The sequence below is a fragment of the Ananas comosus genome, linkage group 13 (assembly GCF_001540865.1).
Source record: "Ananas comosus cultivar F153 linkage group 13, ASM154086v1, whole genome shotgun sequence".
NCBI classification, from domain to species: Eukaryota; Viridiplantae; Streptophyta; class Magnoliopsida; order Poales; family Bromeliaceae; genus Ananas; species Ananas comosus.
The window spans coordinates 8,202,066-8,208,864 of NC_033633.1; the positions used below are offsets into that span (position 1 = coordinate 8,202,066).

The 6,799-nt window shown below is 42.2% G+C and overlaps 1 long non-coding RNA gene across 1 annotated transcript; it reads right to left on the bottom strand.

The window, feature by feature from the left end:
• Positions 3,549-5,105, bottom strand: LOC109719571. Its single transcript, XR_002218739.1, has 2 exons — positions 4,463-5,105; positions 3,549-3,718 (listed from the first exon to the last, which is right to left on the bottom strand). It is a non-coding gene; the product is annotated as an uncharacterized LOC109719571 (long non-coding RNA).

The window sequence follows — 6,799 nt, forward strand, 5'->3', positions numbered from 1 at the left end:
TCTTAAGCACCAACATACGGATGGGCATTATTCAGTCGCCTAACCGCACTGGACAAGCCGAACACTCCTTACGGACTAGAAAATTTCATCCGGGGCCCGATACCCTCCAAGTGCTTTTACTATCTTGTAATTTTATGTCATGCATTCGTGCAAATGTCCTACTGATGAATGAATGTGTAGCACCTGTATCAAACATAGCCCTGGAGCGAACTCCATTAATTAAAACCATACCTGCAAGTACATGGCGATCCTCTGTCTCAACAGGTTCCTCGCCGAACGAACAAGGTTTTCTCTGTACCGCGGACAGAGTCTCCCCTTTACGTCCAAGGCGTCACAATCCATACAATGCGCGAGGTTCCAACCATGAACAGCATACAATAAAGATTGCATAAGGAAAGTATCACAAACATAAATACTATGCCATTACAAGCATTCAACTCACATATTACATTTTACATCACATTCTACATTCTTTGATTCTTACTTCCAAATATAATCCAATTCTTACAATATTATTACAACTTGGTTCTTTTCATTTTTCATATCTCTAAGTAGCTGACGCAGGGTACCGCTATCTGGTCTCGGTGGTAGGGCGCTATCTATGGAGCTATGCCCTTTCCTTGCGCCGCCATGCCGCTCACGTGTGAACCTGTACCCCCAAAAACAATACGGGGGCGAAAACTATTGTCCATAGTTTTCAGTGGGTACGGCCACCTAAGAGAAGAGTTCAACCAACCAGGTCCAAAGAAGGCACTGCAAACATGTTAGTCCAACAAATACCACAGATATATAATTTATGCAACTAACAATTTTCATGTTCATGCCTCACAATATGGAATATGCAAATCATGCAATTCATGCAAGTAGATTAATTAATTCTACTCTTTATTCTTAGCCATTCTTTACTATTAGCCATTCTTTATTGCTAATCATTCTTTACATTATTATTCGTTCATGATTACTAGCCATTTTTTATTATTGCTATACTTTAGCATTAGCCGTTCTTTATTCTTTATTCCTTACTAAGGGTATTCACACCTCGGCCATATTATACATATCTGCCATTCTTTCCTAAGGTTATTTTACCTTAGCCAACTATGCCACTCGACTCGGTCTTGAGTCAATCAACTGCGGATAATCCGCGCTCTGTCAGGCTCGAGGTGAAGGAACTATCACATGCACCTCAGCCTTCCAATCCACAAACCACATCGCCCAACGGGTCGCTCAGAGCAGCGCACACCCACGATCAGGGATCTTCCCTGTGGGAGGGGAATATGCCACGCACCCGCGGCCCAAGACCCCCGATAGGGAGGGTAATATGCCACACGCACCCTAGCGATCCAAGATTCTTCCGGTGGAAGGGGAATATGCCACACAGCCCCCGCGGCCAAGAATCATCCGTAAGCCTATCCTCGAAGTTCTTCCGGTGGAAGGGGAATATGCCACACCCACCCGCGGCCAAGAACTGTCGAGCTCATATGCTGCACTAGCAGCCGCTGCACTCGCAGCCGGGATTCCGGAATCCACTTTCCATAGCTCAAGGGTTGGTCTCACCCTATAGTGTCGACCTATCTAGGTCCAAGCCATTACTCAACCTAAGTTTAATACATTAGGTCCAATGTCACTATGTTCATAGCCTAGGTTCACTTGACTCTAGGTTCAATGTCACTTGTGTCATAACCTAGGTTTACCTCACTCTAGGTTTGATTCTTAACCTATGTTCAATGACACTAGATTTCAATGCCATTCACAATACTTGTCATCCTAATTATTCAGACTTAGGATTCTTAATTGACATGCCACACAATGTTCATATTTTTCTAGTTGTCCATACCTAGGATTCCTAGTTGACATTTACATCTAGGCATACATATCTTTTATGCTTACTCATGCCTATGTCTTTATCATTCAATGGTAATCAACATGTCTCATGCATTCTTTATTAGCATATATGTATCATGCATTCATCATTAGTATATATCCCATACATTTCTTAGCATACATCTTATACATTCATTTAGCATTTAGCCCTTACACTCACTTAACATACATTCTATGCATTCTTTATTAGCCTCTACTTCATGCATTCATATAGCATCTCATGCACATGCCTAGGTTCTTATCAAAGTGGTAGTCAATATACATTTTAGCATACAACTCATGCATTCTTTAACATCTATCTCTTGCCTCATGCATTCATAATTAGCATCTTTATCATGCATTCATAATTAGCATGTATCTCATGCATCATTTACAATGTGGACTACCATTACTTGCATTCATTACTAGCACATATGTTATACTTTTATTTAGCATTTAACTCATGCATTCACTCAACATATACTCTATACATTCAGTAGCATCTAGCTCTTGTTAATTATTTAGCAACTAGCTCATGTATTTAGCATCTAGTTCATGCATTATTCACTTGGTAATTAACTACCACATCATGCATCAATAATGAGACATATACCACTTTGGCATGGAAGCGACCTAATCGCTTCGGTAGAGCACAACCCACTTGTAATGCTCTCCGATTGCTTGTAGTCACTTGCAATCGGGCTCCCGCGGCACACGTGATCCGATTCGGCTTCAACTCGCGATTGATCGCCGAACGCCAACAATCCGCAACGTAGGGTCATCAAAGGCTCATCTCTAAACTTTAATTAGAAAACAATAGGGTTAAATGAGATCAAAACCCTCATTTACCCATAATCCCCATTTTCTAAGCCTAGTGTCACGCCCCGCCCCGAAACCACTACCAATTTGGCACGATTCGGGCGCCGCGAGCGGACCGCCGAACGGACAGCACCTCCCCTGCCCGCCCAAGGCTCACAACAAGAATGTGTACAAGAATTTTTCAGAAATTTAAATTCTAAATATACACATTCAACGGGGCACGAATAGTGCCAGCAACTACAAGAGCAAGCAATCCACAGGAATAACATGTGAAATAAAGAGAGTACTTTACTAACTATTACAATAGTTCATTTACATCATTTTCTTTAAATGATTACATCATTCATCCAAAATACATAGCTCTCCAAGTCCTCACCTACAATGAATCTTTCTCAATACATAGGTGTACTAATGCAAAAAGGAAAGCTACTATACTACCACGGTCTCACTAATCGGGCGCGATGCCCTTGCCGCGGTCCTCCCTCGGCAGCCCTGTACCTACCACTGAAAATAGAGTGGGGTGAGAACTATCTTTCATAGTTCCCAGTGAGCTCGGCCGCCGACTCTGTCGGTCTCCTCATTAGGTCCAAGTGGGCACAAGTAACAACAGATAGATTGTCACGTCCCGCTATCGCCAATTTGGTTGATCCGGGCCCGTACACAGACGCCGAACGGACAGAACTTCCTCTGTCCGCCCAAGGCTCAACAACAACGAGTACATGTATAAAGAAATAAACAATTCCCAGGATAACATTTCAATATACATGGCTTGCACGAGGGCAAGCAACAAGCACAAGTGATAGTAAGCCTAGCTATACTGAAAATTCACTGTAATTTAAAACTTTTAAACTGAACTTTACATAACTGAATAACTGAAACATTTAGTTATTTACAGCTTTATAATACATTCATTTACATGTCTCTGTACATCAAAATGTCTCACTTGAACTCAAAATGGTATACCACTAAACACTGGTGTCTGCTAGCTAGGCTGCAGGGCTCTTGCCGCGATCCTCGACCACAATGCTCGCACTGGAACCTGTATGGTTAGTGGTGTGAGAACTACTAAAAGTTCCCAGTGGGTTCGGCCGCCGACCTCGCCGACTCACCCACTAGGTCTATTTAGGCATACGCAGGCAAAAGAAGTAAACAGATAGTAACCAACTATAACATGTAACTACTACAATGCCTGTACAAAGCTGAAGGAAGCAATATATGAAAACTGTAAATATGCATGCATGCTTTTACTGAATTTACCCAATCTTTTGGTTAACCTTTTGGTTAACAATAACTCACTGACACTATCCCAAATATCGGGGAGACGCAAGCTACACCCGATGGGACTGTCAACTGGGGGAGACGCACCTCCTGGTCCAGTTAAGATGACTACTCCGGAGTTCATCGTTCAAGGAGGAGCGACCTACCTTGAACCAAACGAATGTAAGTATGATCTGATCCTTCTTTAGAGGATTCAACAATAGACAATGTCACACTTTGACTCCAACTAGCTCTTTATGCTGGTTTCACAATTCCATTTCTCGATGCTAACCAAATCTCTAATTAGAATGTCACCAAGTTTACTATTGTTATAGTCCATGCATTCATAGGGTTCTATGTTCACATTCTATTGTTCACATATTCTCAAGGTTGATAAGCATTTGTATAATCAAATATCATTTACATAATATCAATACCCTACAATGCATGATTACAATGTAAATATGCTCAATGAATTATCATTGACATAAAAGGTGATTCAAAGATTTCGGATAGCACCACCCACCTGTAGTGGTGTCAACAACTAGAATCCACGTCTCGAACTGTGCCAACAACAATATCACACGACTCAATGCAATTAGAGCCGAATTGGCTTCTACTGTAATTAGTACGTCGCCGACCTGTCGGAATGTCAATTTAGACTTTCGAGCAAGTTTAACTTTCATTTATAAAGGAATAAAAGAGATTAAACTTAAGTTATACTCCTATTCTAACAAAACTTGCATTTCACTTCAACATACATATATATATGTATAGTGTTAAGGCCTCTATACATATACTCTTTTATTCCATTCTTTTACGCAGCAGTTTTATTTATTCTAATGCAGAACTTCAACCTTACTTAATTCAGTTTCCATTTCAACACTAAGCATATATACATTCATACGTATATACATGTACATATACATTTATATGTACAGCTTGTTCACATTCCACCACCTTATATTATATAGAACTTTCACATTAATTACTTTTCACCCAAACTAGTCCACTTGACATCAACATAGAGCATTCTCTAGATTCATACAGTCAAATAGGCATTAGCAACTTAGAAATTCTAAGTTAGACATTTTGCTCTAGGTTTCACATGGCACTTAGAGGCTTAACAATCATAATCTATCATTCAAACTCTTCCCTAATTTAAACACAATAACATTAAGTAGGNTACACTAGGTTATCATTTAGAAAGCATAAGGAATGGAGCTACTATGCAATCCTACAATGCAACATGTAAAAGATGAGATTAAATGCAATCTAAGACATAGAAAGGAGTTCGAAAGCTTCGGGATGGCACCCCCCACCTTTTATCGATGTAGAGGCTTGGAAATTCTTCTCGGCGAACCTTACGAAATGGCTTTAACCTTCCTTGCCCAAGACAATGCTAATTCGGCCCTATTTTGCCGAGAACTTCACGCCGGCTCGCCGAATGCTAAAACCGACTTCGCCCCCGCGTTTTGTGACCTAGCAATTGGGTTTCCAAGGCATCAAATAAGATCAATCTCATACTTTCACAAAAACTCCATTTTGGAGCCCTAGGTTTGCACCTATAGCAAACCACCAATAAATCCCTAGATTCTTGGGATTGATCTACTTAGAAGCATGCTTAGGATCTATTTGACCCATTCCAAAGCATCAAAACCCAAAACCCTAAGTTCTAGAAGCTAGGGTTTAGTAGCTTAGCTCTAGAGCTACTTCAAAGAGAATATGAGAAGGAGATGAGGGTGTCCAAAGCCTTCCTCTTGATCTCCTTCTTCTTCTCCTTCTTGTTCTTCTTCTTCCTTTTCTTCCTCTCCTTCTTGTTCTTCTTCTTCTTTTCCTTTCTTTTCTAGAGAGAGAGAGAGAGAAAATATGAGAGGGAGAGAGTGTGAGTGAGGGTGAGAGAGGAAGAGAGCTCAGCCCCTCTAATCCCCCCTACTAATGCCATTTTGCATAAAAACCCCTCAACTTTTAATCCTATACACCGCCCTTACTGGGCAAAATTCGCGCGGAGGGACCGGTCTCCCCAACTTGGGACCGGTCCCCGAGGGTCTCCCTCGGGCGCACGCGTTCGGGAACCGGTCTCTTCCCGGGAGACCGGTCCTTGGGAGACCGGTCCTCACCTGAGAGACCGGTCCCCGAGAGCTCGATTTTTAGGACTTAGCCAAATTTCGGCCTTTCTCGCGGTTTTCACCTACAGGAACCGGTCCCTCCCAGCTCAGGGACCGGTTGCATCAAGCAACCCCGCGACTGTAGCTACATGGACCGATCCTCCCCTCCAGGGACTGGTCCCAGAGAGCAAAATCTGCCAAGTCCAGATTTTTGCTTATTTGCTCTCGCGGACTCAACTCCAAAGCACTTTTTGTGTTTTGGACATTTTCAACTCGCACAAAGGGTATTCTCNCAACTCCAAAGCACTTTTTGTGTTTTGGACATTTTCAACTCGCACAAAGGGTATTCTCTCGACAGTTAGTCGATCCTGGATGAAGTACAATCCTCGGATTTCGAGAATTCACTTCCTCACATCCTCCCCTCTTTAACAGGAGTTTCGTCCTCGAAACTAACTCAATTCTTAACTTTAACTCAAACCCATGCCTTACTCGAATAGATAAGGATGGTGTTTTCTCATCAAATTCTCGAGTTCCCAGGTGGCTTCGCGATCCTCGTGATTGCTCCACCTAACCTTCACATAGGAAATTTCTCGATTCCTTAACTTTCGCACCTCTGGGGCGATAATTCCTACCGGAAACTCTTCATAGCTCAAGTCTCCTTGAAGTTCCGACGGCTTATATAGCATTGCGTGCTCGGGGTCGTGAATGTACTTGCGGAGATTGGAGACATGGAACACACTGTGTACATCTGCAAG